General features: G+C 41.2%; 1 protein-coding gene across 5 annotated transcripts in view; it reads right to left on the reverse strand.

Annotated features, from left to right (window-relative positions):
• Positions 1-18,759, reverse strand: part of Pde11 (Phosphodiesterase 11) — a 580,189-nt gene that overhangs the window by 378,564 nt on the left and 182,866 nt on the right. The window contains exon 3 of one of the 5 annotated variants that reach the window (XM_070099916.1): positions 16,841-16,955. The exons of the other annotated variants lie outside the window; for them this stretch is intronic. The gene's annotated coding sequence lies outside the window, so the exon portion shown is untranslated. The remainder of the gene's footprint in view (positions 1-16,840; positions 16,956-18,759) is intronic. 5 annotated transcript variants of the gene reach the window in all.

Consider the following 18,759-nt stretch of genomic DNA (forward strand, 5'->3'; position numbering starts at 1 on the left):
AGTGCAGTGGCAACATTAGAGAAAGAGCTGTTCACTTCGGCAGATATTTGCGCTTAGATAATATCTGCCACATTTTGTTTAGCATTCGATTGGAGGAACATGAATTCATCAATGACTGCTCTTTCAAGACTCTTGTGTGTACAGAGAAAACCAATGCACTGGTTCTTCAAAACAGCTTCTTCTGTGGGAAGAGATTTTCCTCCATGGGAACTGAATCGGTCTTTCAGTCTAGTTTATACATCTCGACTCTCTTCATTCCCACAGGAACTTGATTCAAGATACGATGTAAACATTGATACGGTATCTATCACTTGGATTGGCTTCACTGAAATCAGTGCTATTTTCATTAGCAATTATTTTTTTGGGTACACGACTCTATAGTCAGATGGGAGACCTCTGAGCAATTAAATCCCAGCCTCCTGGAAACATTTGTTTACATCGTTTGTTTGCAGAACTACAATAACTTCAGATACTGGGCATCAATGCAGTATGACGCTGACGATCAAGCTTCTCCGCTAGTGACTTTGCTATTCAGCTGCAGAAGTCTGTGTATCGCTTACCGAAATGACAATTAAGATTGGCCAGATTTCGGAATAATTGCCACAGAGGTCTCTGGTGGCTCCACATCCTGCTGAGTATAACATACCTCAAAATACATGGGGTTTTCTTCATATTGTTCGTTAATCTTGGTTATTTGTTTTGCGAAGTAGATTCATAAGTAAATATAGAATCCAAAGTAAAGAAACAGATTGCTTTGGTGCATCACCAGCAGATGATCCACCAAAATTCTGACAGTAAAACTTTCTCTGTGGTTTGTACAAGTCACATAATGTACCTAAGACCCATGTCGAGGGTTTTCCTACCCTCACCGTCAGACCTGTGGTCACACTGCCTTGTCGGTTGCCTCATCTACTAGGCTGTTGTCTCTCTCTCTCTCTCTCTCTCTCTCTCTCTCTCTCTCTCTCTCTCTCTCTTTCTCCTCCCTCTTTCTTTAGCTAGCTTATATTCCCACTATGCTACAGAACAGTACTGGGAAACAGAGTACCTAGTTTTGATTACAGAAAATTAATTTTAGATCATATATATGTCGTGCCGAATAGGTAAAACTTGCGTTTTTGCCTTAAATAGCAACGCTCTTCTTGCCGAATAAGACAAGCGAAAATTTGTATATCCAATAATTTCGCAAAAATCAATCTGAACCTAACGAAAAAATATATATTTCATTGTATCTGTTTATTATTAAATTATTGTAAACATGTACAAAATATATTTAACTGGATTAGAATAAATTAAATTAGTGCAAAATTATTTATTTTTACTTTAACATAAATGAAAAAAATATATCCTTTAAATACATAAAAGAAAATTTTATAAAGGACTTAATTTTAAACGAGTTCTTGCTAATTGACCAGTTTAATATATATATAATATATATATATATACATTATATATATATATATATATATATATATATATATATATATATATATATATATGCAATAAGATCACAGTAAACAGGTGATTTCAAAATATGCAAAACAACCACTCTGAAAGAATAGAGAAATTCCAAGCGCTTTCGTGACTACTCACATTATCAAGGAAATATGAAATTGAAGCATCCAAGGAAGCTATATAAGGGGTCCGGCCAGCACCTCACTATCAGATCCCACAACGCCGCGCGTCACGTGTTTAACCGTTGTGGGATCTGATAGTGAGGTACTGGCCGACCCCTTATATAGCTTCCTTGGATGCTTCACTTTCATATTTCCTTGATAATGTGAGTAGTCACGAAAGCGCTTGGAATTTCTCTATTCTTTCAGAGTGGTTGTTTTGCATATATATATATATATATATATATTTATATATGTCGTGCCGAATAGGCAGAACTTGCGATCTTGGCTTAAATAGCAACGCTCATCTTGCCATATAGGACAAGTGAAAATTTGTGTATGCAATAATTTCGCCAAAATCATTCTGAACCTAACGAAAAAAATATATTTCATTGTGTTTGTTTAGTATTAAATCATTGTAAACAAATCTAAAATATATTTAGTTGGGTTAGGCTAAAATAAATTGTTCTTGTTATAATAAGGTTAGGTAAGTTTTCTAAGATTCTTTTGGTGCAAAATTAAAATTTTTTACATTAACATTAATGAAAAAAATGAATCTTTAAATGTATAAGAGAATTTTTTTAGAAAGAACGTAATTTTAAATGAGTTCTTGCTAATTGACCAGTTTTACATATTCGGCACGACATATATATATATATATATATATATATATATATATATATATATATATATATATATATATGTGTGTGTGTGTGTGTGTGTGTGTGTGTGTGTGTGTGTGTGTGTGTGTGTGTGTGTGTGTGTGTGTGTGCAAAAGTATATGTCCTCATGTATACATGTGTGTATGCGTGCATTCGAGTTCATTTACAGATATATACTTGTCCATATGAATATGTGTAATGCATCCACAGGGACAAGTTGAATGATAGCTCTAGGCCTTCTATGCTGCAGCTAACACTTGTTCAAGAGCCTTCAGTAGTGGAAAGATCTGGAGGTAGTTGCATATGTATGTATGTGTCCATAAGAACATCCTAGTAAACAGTATACATATGTACATGTATGCTCATCTGAGCTGTAATAATACATGACTGCCACTGGGTCACGTCTGGCAGGCCAGTCCCGTAGAGTTCCAATTTAACTAACCCAGATCGTAATGTTGTTGTTAGAGTTGTTTTACCAGTTATATCACACCAGAGTTTTATTAATGGATGACCAGTAAACTACACGACTGTAAAATAACAATAACACAAAGAAGCTTATTTTTTTTTAAATTTTGGTTGATAAAAAAATATTATTGTCTTCTAAATGGCTAAAAAGAATTACATAAAAATCTAAGTGGTGTGAATCTGAGATGTTTTAAAAATACGAATAATTTTCAGCATCATAGTTCAATTTCTTAGTTGTCTAGAAGACTAAGTTTATACCAAAATTTTTATTAATATTATCACTGAAGTCATAATGTAGTTAAGATTTACAATGGCGTAACTTGGTCTCTGTTGTTCTTCCACCTATATTGTCATGTAAATTAAGATACAGTACACTGCAGGTGTTACTGTTATTTAAGTCATGTAGAGTAGCCACACTGATTTTTATATACCTCATATAAAATAAGGTAGCAGCACCACGGTGATATATATATATACAGATTTGCTCTGTATGAATCACTACGACTCATGAAATCGTAATGACACGATTGTAAACAAACCATACCACGGGTGGGGTATGAACCCACGACGGTCTGGAGTTTTGCGACTCTCTGATCGCGGGTTAAAACCCCACCCATGGTATGGTTTGAATCACCACGGTCATGACAGGTACTGATGACTGGTCTGTTAGTGAGTGGTGATACTGATAACTGTTTACACCTGTTTATGGGAAATTTATATTTGTTAGTATCTCATGTTCCTAACCAGTAGTAACCTCTACCTTATAGAAATAAATTTATTTATATATAATTTACTATGGTGTTAGGCCTTAAGGTTGGCTCACTGCCTGCCATGCCAGTTCATGGCACAGAGTGCCACTACTCTTAGCACTGCCGATGTTGAATGCCACCGCAACAGTGGAAGTAAGATACAGTGATTATCACCACCAAATCCACTGAACACGATGAATACAATGATTACACCAAGTGCAGTTAGGTCGAAGGTTGGGAAAAATAAACTGGTTACAATGAGTACAATGGGTGCATTGAGTTCAACGGGCGAAATAAGTACTCCGAAAGCAATGAGCACAATGAGAGATAATTAAATAACATAATGGACCAAGATTTGTCAACATAGTCCTTTCATACACGGGGTGGGGGGTGGGGGGGGAAGGGAATTAAGAAAAATACTTTGCTCTACTCAAGAGAGAATTTGCCAAATTCCTGTTTACAGTTCCTGATCAGCTAGAGTATCGGACTTACACTGGACTGCTTGCGGATAAGACTAATAGTCAGATTGATCAAGCCATCAAAGAAGAGGGGTGTACAAACTCTTAAGTTCGTGAAAAATTAGACACATGTGCAACATCTGGGGGTATCTTTATTCGTAGACGTTTCGCCATCCAGTGAAATTTGCGAAACTATGTACAAAAGTTGAGGTAATTATGTACATGTACATCATATACATCGTAAGTTCATCAACATTTTCAAGGCTATTTCGTCGATGATTCCTGGGTGTGTGAACACGTCCAAGACTCACCTACTTGTGTCATTACCTACTTCTTTTTGCAGGGTTTGAGACGGGGGCACCGAGGGTTTGCAAGAGCGCCTTTACCTCCCTATTTGTGGTTCTAAAGGGCCGAGTCTTAACATCAAGGTGCAGAAATAGGTTTGATGCAAGTGTTTGCAAGAGTACCTTGACCTCCCAACTTATCGTTCCAAGGGTCGAGTCTTAATATCAGGGTGCAGAAATAGGTGTCGTAATGCTAGTGTTAGTTGGTAAGTGTATTATTACGAGTCTAGCTAAAAATAAATGGCCATTCCCTTCACGACGTTCGGGGAAAAAGATCTTTTAACAAACATGAATATTCATAAAGCCATAAAAACAAAGTAAGATATTTGAAAGTAAAATGAATATGAGCAGATCCTTGAGACAGAGAAGACAGTTGTGCCAGACATGTTCTACTTAACACTATGAAAATACGGAGATCCAACTTGGAAAGTATGAGGCGGTCTCTTTACACGGGGAATAAGTAGAGCAGAATTTCGCAAAGGCTCTCTCTCTCTCTCTCTGTCTCTCTCTGTCTCTGTTTCTCTCTCTCTCTGTCTCTGTTTCTCTCTCTCTCTCTCTCTCTCTGTCTCTCTCTGTCTCTCTCTGTCTCTGTTTCTCTCTCTCTCTCTGTCTCTCTCTGTCTCTGTTTCTCTCTCTCTCTCTCTCTCTCTGTCTCTCTCTGTCTCTGTTTTTCTCTCTCTGTCTCTGTCTCTGTCTCTGTTTCTCTCTCTCTCTCTCTCTGTCTCTCTCTCTCTGGAGAGAAAGAGATATTAAAAATATGAAAAAAAAAATGTTCCATGCCAAATTCAAAGCATTATCACATATTTAATTGCCTGTAGGTTGCATTGACTCGATTCCGGGGGTCACCGACCCCTTCCCCCGCAAGCCGGTCCCAGACGATACCTCCTTGTTGATAGTCTCAAATCTGCACACTACCATTACAACATACTGAAGTGAGAAATATGAGAAGACGTGTAAAACAGATCTAGTGAAAAGCAGGGGCGCCATGGGCATAATACGAGAACACTGTATAACCACTCGTGGGCACAGATACATAATACCAACTGATATCAGGAATATTGCCAGGACAAAAGAGGTTTTCAACAGGCAACTAAATCATTACTTTTGTAGTATGGCAGATCACCCAGGCTGTGACGTGCGAGTCGCCAACATCAACAGCCTGGTCGTCCAAGGTAATCAACAGGGATGTCAGACAGTGGATCAGGCCGCAGGTGTAGGAAAACTTCCGAAACAGGTAACTGGTAAATCACATGTGAGGCTGTGACATCCTCAAGCGGTCCAAAGCAGCCATCACAGTCCGGCTGATCAAGAAGTAACTTGAGAAATTTATTTAGCTCCTTCTTGAAGACAGCCTAGGGTCTGATGAACAGTCTTGGTCCTTCTACACTTACTGAGTTATCTTCCAGTGCACTCAATGCACCACTGCTCATCATTAGAAAGTATTTCAATCCATCTATCCAGCCTCACGACTCTTAGGGATTTTGGGACCAATCTCAGAAAATTTTCCGGATTTCGAGTATGATGGATCTTTCTGGCTGACGTTCCAGGGACCAAGAAACTTCAGAAATTCCCGGTAATTTAGGTTCTTGAGTGAGTTTATACGAGCCTTAGAAGAGGATCTTACTGTACGACAATTTTACATTTTCAATCACCTTGCTGCCAGATGTATAACAGCAACATATTTTTACTTTGCTGATTTATTGTTAAATTTGCGCCTTTGTAGATTCATGTAATATAACCAACCCCATTGTAACCTAACCCTAAACCTCACCTAATTAAACTTTATATGAGAAAATGGAATTAAAAAAATAGAAGCGTTCGGTAATCAACGTTTAAAAGCAAGTCAAAAAATGTAAAAAATAAAATATGCCCTTAATTTGAGATTATTTTTTCTTCTCCTTCCGTGTCCGTGGATCAAGTACTGTCAAGAACGAACACAAGCGTCCTCTGCCTCTATCAGTTTGTGGGTTACTTCCCCCTCAAGGAAGGTTCCTTGATGTTGGTGAGGGGCTCTTGATTTAGGGAATTGGATCTGTGCTCCAGTTCCCTGAATTAAGCCTGAATGCCTTCCACATCCCCACCCCCCCAGGCGCTGTATAATCCTCCGGGTTTAGCGCTTCCCCCTTGATTATAATAATAATAATTTGGGTTACTTCTGATTATTACACACATCATGATTTTCTCTATTTTTCACTGAGTTTTCTAGCGTATTTTTTTTTTATATATTTTATTTAAAGCAATGCAAATACAAGGTGGTGTAAATACACAGAATAGATTAACACACAAGAATCCTAAACACGTAATATCCACACTATACATGACAGTGGTCTTACACTCTCACACACACAGTGTATTACGGTACTTAGATGTCTCAACGCTATCGATAAACCTTATTTATGAGGGTAATTTATAGTGGTGTGTTTGGTAAACGTACGCAACGTGTAAATATACACGCATATCACGCGTGGTGTGACAGCCCGTTCTTGCAACTATGGGCAAAATGGCGTCCAGAAGTAACAGCCTGGTTGATCATGACCTGTTCCACAGCAAGGCTTGGTTCTAATGTAACGTAACGTAACCTATCCTAACCTAACCTAATCTATATAACTTATTCTAACCTAACCTTATCTACTTAACCTATCCTAACCTAACTTAGCCTACCTATTCTAACCTATGCTAACCTGCCTAACATAAGCTAATCTACCTAACCTAACCTAATCTAATCTAACCTACCTAACCTACGTTAACCTGCCTAACTTAAGCTAACCTACCTAACCTAAGGTACACTAACTTAACCTAACCCAAACCAAACCACACCTAACATGGAAATGGGCGTGGCATAGTAATAAATAGGATGGGATGGGCGTGAGGATGTGTAGTATGTGGAGCGCATATGTTGTCAGCATGACAACCAACCCAACATGTGTTCCCAACATGACAATCACTCACACACATATATTGACAACATGACAATCAAAATTACACATGTGTTGTCAACAAGACAGTATTCCCCACAAGAGTATTTCCAAGATGATAGATAATCCTACACCTGTGTTTGCAACTTCACACCTGTATTGTCAACCTCACTAACACGTGTTGCCACTTAAGTGCACATGTGCTGCCAACCCCACACACACACGTGTTGCTAACCCACACATGTGTTGCAAACCACACACACACACACACACACACACACACACACACACACACACACACACACACACACACACACACACACACAGGGGTGACCATAACACCGAGCAGGTCACCGGACGCACACATCAACCAAATAACTGCTGCAGCATACGGGCGCCTGGCAAACCTGAGAATAGCGTTCCGATACCTTAATAAGGAATCGTTCAAGACACTGTACACTGTGTATGTTAGGCCCATACTGGAGTATGCAGCACCAGTCTGGAACCCACACCTGGTCGAGCACGTCAAGTAGAGAAAGTACAAAGGTTTGCAACAAGGCTAGTCCCAGAGCTCAGGGGAATGTCGTACGAGGAAAGGTTGAGGGAAATCGGACTGACGACACTGGAGGACAGAAGGGTCAGGGGAGACATGATAACGACATACAAGATACTGCGGGGAATAGACAAGGTGGACAGAGATAACATGTTCCAGAGAGGGGACACAGAAACAAGGGGTGACAACTGGAAGCTGAAGACTCAGACGAGTCACAGGGACATTAGGAAGTATTTCTTCAGTAATAGAGCCGTCAGGAAGTGGAATAGCCTAGCAAGTGAAGTAGTGGAGGCAGGAACCATACATAGTTTTAAGAAGAGGTATGACAAAGCTCAGGAAGCAGAGAGGGAGAGGGCCTAGTAGCGATCAGTGAAGAGGCGGGGCCAGGAGCTGAGTCTCGACCTCTGCAACCACAATTAGGTGAGTACAATTAGGTGAGTACACACACACACACTTCGAATACGTAGCAGAGCTACAAGTGGAAGGGGAAGCAGGAAGGCCAGGGCGAATGAAGCCAAACTACAAGAAAGGGGACTACAGGGGAATGAGAAACTTCCTGAACGGGGTTCAATGGGACAGAGAACTGGCAGGGAAGCCAGTTGATGAGATGATGGAATATGTAACAACCACGTGAAAGGAGGCTGAGGAGAGGCTTGTACCCAAGGGTGACAGGAATAATGAAAAAGCCAGGACGAGCCCATGGTTCACCCAAAGGTGCAGGGAGGCAAAAACCAAGTGTGCTAGGGAATGGAACACGTATAGAAGGCAAAGGACACAGGAGAATAAGGAGAGCAGTCGTAGAGCCAGAAATGAATATGCACAGATAAGAAGGGAGGCCCAACGACAATATGAAAACGACACAGCAGCGAAATCCAAATCTGACCCGAAGCTGTTATACAGCCACATCAGGAGGAAAACAACAGGACGGAGTACAGTCTAGGGGGCCAGAGACTACAAACCTCACTCAAGGAAAAAGATCTTGGGGTGAGTATAACACCAGGCACATCTCCTGAGGCCCACATCAACCAAATAACTGCTGCAGCATATGGATGCCTACCAAACCTCAGAACAGCATTCCGACATCTTAATAAGGAATCGTTCAGGACCCTGTACACCGTGTACGTTAGGCCCATATTGGAGTATGCGGCAACAGTTTGGAACCCCCACCTAGCCAAGCACATAAAGAAACTAGAGAAAGTGCAAATGTTTGCAACAAGACTAGTCCCAGAGCTAAGGGGTATGTACTACGAGGAGAGGTTAAAGGAAATCGACCTGACTACCCTGGAGGACAGGAGAGATAGGGGGACATGATAACGACATACAAAATACTGAGAGGAATTGACAAGGTAGACAAAGACAGGATGTTCCAGAGATGGGACACAGCAACAAGGGGACACAGTTGGAAGTTGAAGACACAGATGAACCACAGGGATGTTAGGAAGTATTTCTTCAGCCACAGAGTAGTCAGCAAGTGGAATAGTTTGGGTAGCGATATAGTGGAGGCAGGATCCATACATAGCTTTAAGCAGAGGTATGATAAAGCTCACGGTTCAGGGAGAGTGACCTAGTAGCGGCCAGTGAAGAGGAGGGGCCAGGAGCTGTGAATCGACCCCTGCAACCTCAACTAGGTGAGTACAACTAGGTGACAACACAGGCAAATCCTGTGTCACAAACCTTCTGGAGATTTATAACAAAGTTACAGAAGCAAGGCACGAGAGAGAGGGGTGGATTGATTGCATTTTCCTGGACCTCAGGAGTGCCTTCGACACAGTTCCTCACAAGAGATTAGTGCAGAAGCTAGATGATCAGGCGAGTATAACAGGAAGGGCTCTGCAATGGATCAGAGAATACCTGACAGGGAGGCAACAACTAGTCATGGTACGTGATGAGGTATCACAGTGGGCGCCTGTGACGAGCTGGGTCCTACAGGGGTCGGTCCTAGGACCAGTGCTATTTTTGGTATATGTGAATGACATGATGGAAGGGATAGACTCAGAAGTGTCCCTGTTCGCAGATGTGAAGTTAATGAGGAGAATTAAATCAGATGAGGATCAGGTAGGACTTTGAAGAGACCTGGACAGGTTGGACACGTGGTCCTGCAACTGGCCTCTCGATCGGAGAAGGGCAAAGAAGACCACAGACAGAATATAGGCTATGTGGCCAGATACTGCAAACCTTGCTCAAGGAGAAAGATCTTGGGGTGAATATAACACCGAGCATGTCTCCGGAAGCACACATCAACCAGATTACTGTTGCAGCATATGGGCGCCTAGCAAATCTGAGATTAGCCTTCCGATACCTAAGTAAGGAGTCTTTCAAGACACTGTACACCGTGTACGTCAGGCCCATACTGGAGTATGCAGCACCAGTTTGGAACCCGCACCAGATCAAACACGTTAAGAAATTAGAGAAAGTGCAAAGGTTTGCGACAAGGTTAGTTCCAGAGCTAAGGGGAATGTCCTACGAAGAAAGGTTAAGAGAAATCGGCCTGACAACACTGGAAGACAGGAGGGTTAGGGGAGATATGATAACGACATACAAAATACTGCGTGGGATAGACAAGATGGACAGAGACAAGATGCTCCAGAGAGGTGACACAGAAACGAGGGGTCACTCTTGGAAGTTCAAGACTCAGAAGAGTCACAATGATGTTAGGAAGTATTTCTTCAGTCATAGAGTGGTCAGGAAGTGGAACAATCTGGCAAGTGATATAGTGGAGGCAGGAACCATACATAGCTCTAAGACGAGGTATGATGAAGCTCAGGAAGCAGAGAGAGAGAGAGAGAGAGAGAGAGAGAGAGAGAGAGAGAGAGAGAGAGAGAAAGAGGACCTAGTAGTGTTCAGTGAAAAGGTGGGGCCAGGAGCTGAGTCTAGACCCCTGCAACCACAATTAGGTGAGTACACACACACACACGGCACTAGTCAAACACACGTATTGCCTCTGGTGAGAGTAACACCACATCAGCAGGTTTCCTCTACCATCGAAAAAAAAGAGGCCAATGACACTGGTCTTGGCACTGAAGCATTTTGATGTTTATGTACGACCCTCTCCGTGATGTCCAGTTCACTGACCTTCCTTCATGTTGTTCAGTTCACTGACCTTACTTCGTGTTGTCCAGTTCACTGACCTTACCTCATGTCCAGTTCGCTGACCTTACTCCATGTTGTCCAGTTCACTGACCTTACTCCATGTTGTCCAGTTCACTGACCTTACTCCATGTTCAGTTCACTGACCTTACTCCTTGTTGTCCAGTTCACTGACCTTATTCCATGTTGACCAGTTTACTGACCTTACTCCATATTGTCCAGTTCACTGACCTTACTCCATATTGTCCAGTTCACTGACCTTACTCCATGTTGTCCAGTTCACTGACATTACTCCTTGTTGTTCAGTTCACTGACCTTACTCCATGTTGTCCAGTTCACTGAGCTTCATGTTGTCCAGTTCATGGCCTTACTCCATGTTCAGTTCACTGACCTTACTCCTTGTTGTCCAGTTCACTGACCTTATTCCATGTTGACCAGTTTACTGACCTTACTCCATATTGTCCAGTTCACTGACCTTACTCCATATTGTCCAGTTCACTGACCTTACTCCATATTGTCCAGTTCACTGACCTTACTCCATGTTGTCCAGTTCACTGACATTACTCCTTGTTGTTCAGTTCACTGACCTTACTCCATGTTGTCCAGTTCACTGACCTTACTCCATGTTGTCCAGTTCACTGACATTACTCCATGTTGTCCAGTTCACTGACCTTACTCCATGTTGTCCAGTTCACTGACATTACTCCTTGTTGTTCAGTTCACTGACCTTACTCCGTGTTGTCCAGTTCACTGACATTACTCCTTGTTGTTCAGTTCACTGACCTTACTCCGTGTTGTCCAGTTCACTGACCTTACTTCGTGGTGTCCAGTTCACTGACCTTCATGTTGTCCAGTTCACTGACCTTACTGCATGTTGTCCAGTTCACTGACCTTACTGCATGTTGTCCAGTTCACTGACCTTACTTCGTGGTGTCCAGTTCACTGACCTTCATGATGTCCAGTTCACTGACCTTACTGCATGTTGTACAGTTCACTGACCTTACTCCGTGCTGTCCAGTTCACTGACCTTACTCCGTGCTGTCCAGTTCACTGACCTTACTGCATGTTGTCCAGTTCACTGACCTTACTGCATGTTGTCCAGTTCACTGAAGTTACTCCATGTTGTCCAGTTCACTGGCCTTATTCTATGTTGACCAGTTCACTGACCTTACTCCATATTGTCCAGTTCACTGACCTAACTCCATATTGTCCACTTCACTGACCTTACTCCATATTGTCCAGTTCACTGACCTTACTCCATATTGTTCAGTTCACTGACCTTACTCCATATTGTCCAGTTCACTGACCTTACTCCATATTGTCCAGTTCACTGACCTTACTCCATATTGTCCAGTTCACTGATCTTACTCCATATTGTCCAGTTCACTGACCTTACTCCATATTGTCCAGTTCACTGACCTTACTCCATATTGTCCAGCTCACTGACCTTACTCCATGTTAATTATGAACACTCCTTTAACGTGTTACTGACCTTAAACCTTGAACCCTACAACATAACACTGACATATCTCAAGATAAGACTCTCAGTAGTAGTAACCAGTTACCAGTAACCAGTGTACCAGTAGTTGACTCCTACCAACCGTCTCTGCCTGAGTCACTGTCTATTCATATTGTGCTGACCTAGCAGTATTCAAAGACCTCCTCACATATGGGTACTGTGGGCGGCCAGTCAGTATACGAGAGAGAGCAGAGAGATAGGTACGGCTGTAAGGGCGCTCTCCACATTATCTGTAATTATACGTACTACCAGCCTACGTGAGTATTACTTTACCCAATCCGCGTGTTCGAACTCCCACATGATAAGACTACAGTGTTAGACTGACTACTATCCTGTGTATTATTGTACTATTGGTTAGGATTATGATGGGTAACTGAGTAAAAAAATATATTTCCTTATTTACTTCTAACTTTTTTGCTGTTTTTTTTTTTTTTAGTGAGGGAACACACTGCAAGTGTCACAAAGGTCCGTGACACTTGCAGTCACTTGGCTTTAAAAAGAAATGTTTTTTTCATATTTTTTTCAATTATTTCTCGGTTGGGTATTACCAGCTGGGTAGGTGGGAAGAAAAGAAAAGTCAAGTTTTCTTTATTTTTGCCATGGTGGCACGCTGCCCATCTGAAGGATGCAATAAGACCCCCAGCTGCAATAGTGATCTGCGGGGGGAGGGGTGGCATCATCCAACCATGTTACATTTCATCGGGGTGCAACTCTTGCAACCTCCTCTTGCATTTCCTCTAATCAGCCAAGCTGGCGGTAATAGACTGTTCAGTTACTGGGTCACCAAACTGCTCTGTGCATGATTGCCTGTTTATATGTACACCAAAGTTAGACGTTTACTCCAGATAAATTGACATATCTAAATCTCTGGTCTGGATATATATATATATATATATATATATATATATATATATATATATATATATATATATATATTATATATATATTATATATATATATATTATATATATATATATATATATATATATATATATATATATATATATATATATATATATATATATTAGTCCCCTATGCATAAATTATTAGCAATGAGACAATTCACTAAGCGCTCTCACTTATAATTCTTATCTGAATGGTATCTGCCTACCCCACTGCTCTGTTATACTCTATACATGTTGTAAATACTGGTGGTGGAAATGTACAGGGACTCAAAAGCTACCTCTGGTGTATGCCTCTGCCTTTGTTACACTTGGTTCGTTCCTTAACTTGTGAATTGACTTACAGCCAGGTACCAGAGGCCTTTTATCTGTACCTGTGTTCGTAATGATTAGCAAAATAAACAGCTAATACCTCGAGTGATTATGAATGAATATATCTCTGAATATACTTATTCATGTGTATATGTATCCAGCATAGGTATGTATATGAACCAGTGTTCGTGCCAGGAACTCAAAGACTGCAGACACCTGTGCACCAGATGCACTCTCCGGAACAATGCTTGAGTAGCACATACTGCAACATTACACAACCAATTCTCCTTCGGGTGTTAGAGACGAGTCATCATAAGACTAAGACCCGTTCCAGGACTCCAGTCCTGGCGAATATTTGACATACATACAGTACCGCAAGGCGCAGTCCTGGCACCTTCAGTTTCTTTCCCTCATAACAACATTTGGCTCGGCTTCGTATCATCTGCGGATACCAAAATAAACATGAAAAATCAACGCAGTAGAAAACACGGAAAAAATGCAAGAATGAAGAAGCATAGTGTCCCGGTAGGCAGCTTAGGATAACACGACAGTCACTGGTGACAAGTTCCAGCTTCTTAGACACGGGAAGAATAGAGAACTCAGAAGGTATATTGTATATGAAAGGTAAGTACCGTTTAGTGCTGATGGCTGCCTTTAGTGCAGGAGATACTTTACTGCCCGTATAGAACCAATGAAACATTTCAATTACTGGGAATGCTTCTAATTCTAAAAACTCGTATGTACTAACTGGAACAGACTATAGAGATACATGATAATATATACGTGGCAAGTCAGTGGACTGAAGTTCCTTCTCGAAAAAGTCAATTAGTACCAAGTGAGTTATTTCAATTTTCTTTAATTCAATTGTTTCATAGCTCAAGTTTTAGTGTTATTAGATATTGACTATTATAAGACGTCAGTTATTTAGGCTTCAACTAGTGAAGGTGCTGCACTTGTGGTCTTATTAATTTCCATCATAAGGAAAGATTTTCTTTGCTCTGAAAGTTGTGTAGTGAGGATTAGATACGAGTTTTTTTTTTTACACAAAGAACCAGTAAATCGGCGGAAGGCCTCGAGCCAATTATCAATAGTTCTCTTTAGAAGAAATTTTCACATTACCGAGCAGTCAAGAACACTAAAGTGATGATTTGTCTTCATTCTCACACTCCAATGTCACACGACTGAGAGATTCACATATGAGAAGTGAGACAGTTAACTAAAGTGAATTTCCGTAACGAATGTTGGAATGAATGATTGCAGAGTTATGTCCTTGAGAGGGACAAGCTAAGTCCTACTCTGGCTGTACCCTTCAAGGGCATCTCTCCATCAGTGTTTATTTACTCCTTTAATACCTGACACAGACTCGTTGCAATCACCCCACCCAAATGGTCGCTTATTTTTTTTCGTCTGGAATATGAGAAACTTTCTCATTAGTAGCAGGATATCGAGGACCTCTACGTGGCATCACAGGATGTTCACTCTTCCATACCGGACATCAAGCTGCACTGAGAACCAAGTAAACATGACGCAAATGGTTTAACAGGGTTATTATGCACGTCATAACCATCCTGTGGGAGGCAGTCAACAGCTTGCAGAGGCACCATACCCATCCTAAGGGTGGTAGTCAAAAAATTACAGAGGCACATATTGGATTAAGAGACCGGGTCCCAGAGTTTTGATACCCAAGAGAGTTACAGTGGACACAGACTATTTCCAAATTTCAGACCTGGAAACATCTGTAATGAGTTGTTTATGCAGATACGAATTTAATTGCAAGCAACGTTACAATGCAGTTTATATATATATATATATATATATATATATATATATATATATATATATATATATATATATATATATATATTCACCAGCTGAAGTAACTCTGCATCTTAATCGACAAAATATGATTGTTGGTGCCAGTAATCAGGAAAGTCTGGTATGCTTGCTGACCATTTCATAATTAAAATGCAAATACCAGACCCAGTCAACCTCCATTCGTACCTGTGGACCCGAACAAAGAGAGCTTAACATTTTTTTATATGTCTTAACAAATACAACTTCTTCTTCATCTATCAACGCACTGGCAGTATCCCACCGAGGCAGGGGGGGCATAAAAAGAAAAACAAAAGTTTCTCTTTTTAACTTTAGTAATGTATACAGGAGAAGGGGTTACTAGCCCTTTGCTCCCGTTATGTTAGTTGCCTCTTACGACATGCATAACATAGGGAGGAAGAATTCTGTTCCACTTCCTCATGGAGATAGGAAATAAACAAGAACAAGAACTAGTAAGAAAATAGAAGAAAACCCACAGGGGTATGTATATATATGCTTGTACATGCATGTGTAATATGGCCTAAGTGTAAGTAGAAGTAACAAGACGTACCTAAAATCTTGCATGTTTATGAGATATCTACTGTAAATCGTAAATGACTTTTGATGAGGGGGGGGGGGTGAACGATCAATTTACTACCCTTTCTGCAAAAAGAAAAGTCGATTCATGTCAAACACTGGCAAAATCCTTAGAAGATTCTTTTGACAAATGATATTGTTATTTCTATTAATTATTCCTAGTGACTGTCAATAAAGAACCACTGTAGTCCATCCACTGTTGACTCTCCACTATGACGCACCATTTAATGCATGAATCCATGGTCAGATGTGTAACCGCACTGGACATTTTAAATGTCTTTGACTCTTTGAATCTCCCTTTGGCAAGGGAGATTCCCCCCCCCCCAAAAAAAAAAAAAAAATATACCTCTGGAGTAGCTCTTAACTCAGCAGTCTTTTAAGCATCCAGATCAATGCCAACATTCCACAGTGGAGTATTGTTGGTCCAGCGTTATGGAATGTATTCTTAAACTACCTACTTCACCTTATCAACAAATTTTATGCCTCTGCGCATGATCTAACTCTAATATCTTACTGTATTCAATGAAAGAGATGTACACCGACCACAGGTACATCAATCATCGTCCTGGTGCAAGTGATCACAGGTTACAACAGCTTCTGAGAATATACAAATGATGATCTGCAGACAGCATGAGGTTACCACTGGAGCTAGGATAATAAAAAATAGGAAAGTCTTCACCCTTGATTACGGTGATTTCCTCGTGGTGAAATGTGATGGCAGTGATTATGAAGACCCATGTGTTGATACTTGCAAGCAATGCAGCCAAAAAGCTTATAGCGTAAGTTGCCATTCGAACTTGCTGGACAACAAAGGCTGCAACAATATATATATATGAGGCATAAGTTCACTCTCACCTTCAATATGCACCACGCTCTTGAACTGTCTGCCAAGACCCCATCTCCGCCTTCTGGGTAAGGCAGAGGACCGTGCAAGCGACTCCTCTCTTGCCTCGTCCCGGCCTCTTTGAACCTGTAATTTCAGCAAATTTATCAACACCAGAGAGATGTCGGTTATCTTACTGTTATGAACAAGTCATATTTTCTTACGGTCCCTCACTTGCACAACACTGGACAGCCACAAGACAGGTATTACGCCACACGACGGGCAACCATCAGCACCCTTACTCTGGATATGCTCTTCTCAAAGTCATTACTCAATGAGTAATCATTCTTTCCTTGACTGACTCGCGTTTAAATAGTTTCGAATGGTGTATACATCAGTGTATACATCACATAGTGTATACATCAGAGAAATAAAGTAAATATAACAAACGAAATATGGCTCAGTGGTTGGCTCCAACTTCATGTTGTGTACTATATGTATAGTGACTTATGAATGATGTATACCTGTAGTTTATTTGTAATTTACTTAATGACAGTTCCTGGGATCACTGTTGTTGGTGCAAATTACACCAAGACCAATGTAAGCACCACAGCCAGGATGATCAGGAACTGACTTGGGGGACTTAACAAATTCGCTTTTGAAAAGTTGTGTGTCGCAACACACAAGTAGTGATAGTAAGAGTTAAGAAAACAGAAGAACCGTTTCGGTCATATGTAGTGAACTTTTTGTCGACAAAGTTCACTACATATGAACGAAACCCCGTGTACCTCTATAAACCCCGTGTACCTCTATAAACCCCGTGTACCTCTATATACCCCGAATACCTCTATATACCCCGCATACCTCTATATACCCCGCATACCTCTATATACCCCGCATACCTCTATATACCCCGTGTACCTCTATAAACCCCGTGTACCTCTATAAACCCCGTGTGCCTAAATAAACCCCGTGTACCTCTATAAACCCCTTGTGCCTCTATAAACCTCATGTATCTCTATAAACCCCGTGTGCCTCTATAAACCCCGTGTGCCTCTATAAACCCCGCATACCTCTATAAACCCCGTGTACCTCTATAAACCCCTTGTGCCTCTATAAACTCCATGTATCTCTATAAACCCCGTGTGCCTCTATAAACCCCGTGTGCCTCTATAAACCCCGTGTACCTCTATAAACCCCGTGTACCTCTATAAACCCCGTGTATCTCTATAAACCCCGTGTACCTCTGTAAACCCCGTGTGCCTCTATAAACCCCGTGTACCTCTATAAACCCCGTGTACCTCTATAAACCCCGTGTACCTCTATAAACCCCGTGTGCCTCAATAAACCCCGTGTACCTCTATAAACCCCTTGTGCCTCTGTAAACCTCATGTATCTCTATAAACCCCGTGTGCCTCTATAAACCCCGTGTGCCTCTATAAACCCCGCATACCTCTATAAACCCCGTGTACCTCTATAAACCCCTTGTGCCTCTATAAACTCCATGTATCTCTATAAACCCCGTGTGCCTCTATAAACCCCGTGTGCCTCTATAAACCCCGTGTACCTCTATAAACCCCGTGTACCTCTATAAACCCCGTGTATCTCTATAAACCCCGTGTACCTCTGTAAACCCCGTGTGCCTCTATAAACCCCGTGTACCTCTATAAACCCCGTGTACCTCTATAAACCCCGTGTACCTCTATAAACCCCGTGTACCTCTATAAACCCCGTGTACCTCTCAAAACGGATCTTCTGTTTGCATGAGACTTTTCGCAACAATGTAGTTCATTGGAGGTTCTTTTGTATGAAGCGAAGGTGTAGAAAAGTGCTGAGACCCTTAACACTTACTGAATTACCTCTGTGTGTACTCATTGAATTCCTGGTTTTCACGGGGAGTATTATGCAACACCTACGGAGTCCATTGCTTCTGGAGTTATTCCAGAAGCAG

Source organism: Cherax quadricarinatus, chromosome 70, assembly GCF_038502225.1.
Source record: "Cherax quadricarinatus isolate ZL_2023a chromosome 70, ASM3850222v1, whole genome shotgun sequence".
Taxonomy (NCBI): Eukaryota; Metazoa; Arthropoda; class Malacostraca; order Decapoda; family Parastacidae; genus Cherax; species Cherax quadricarinatus.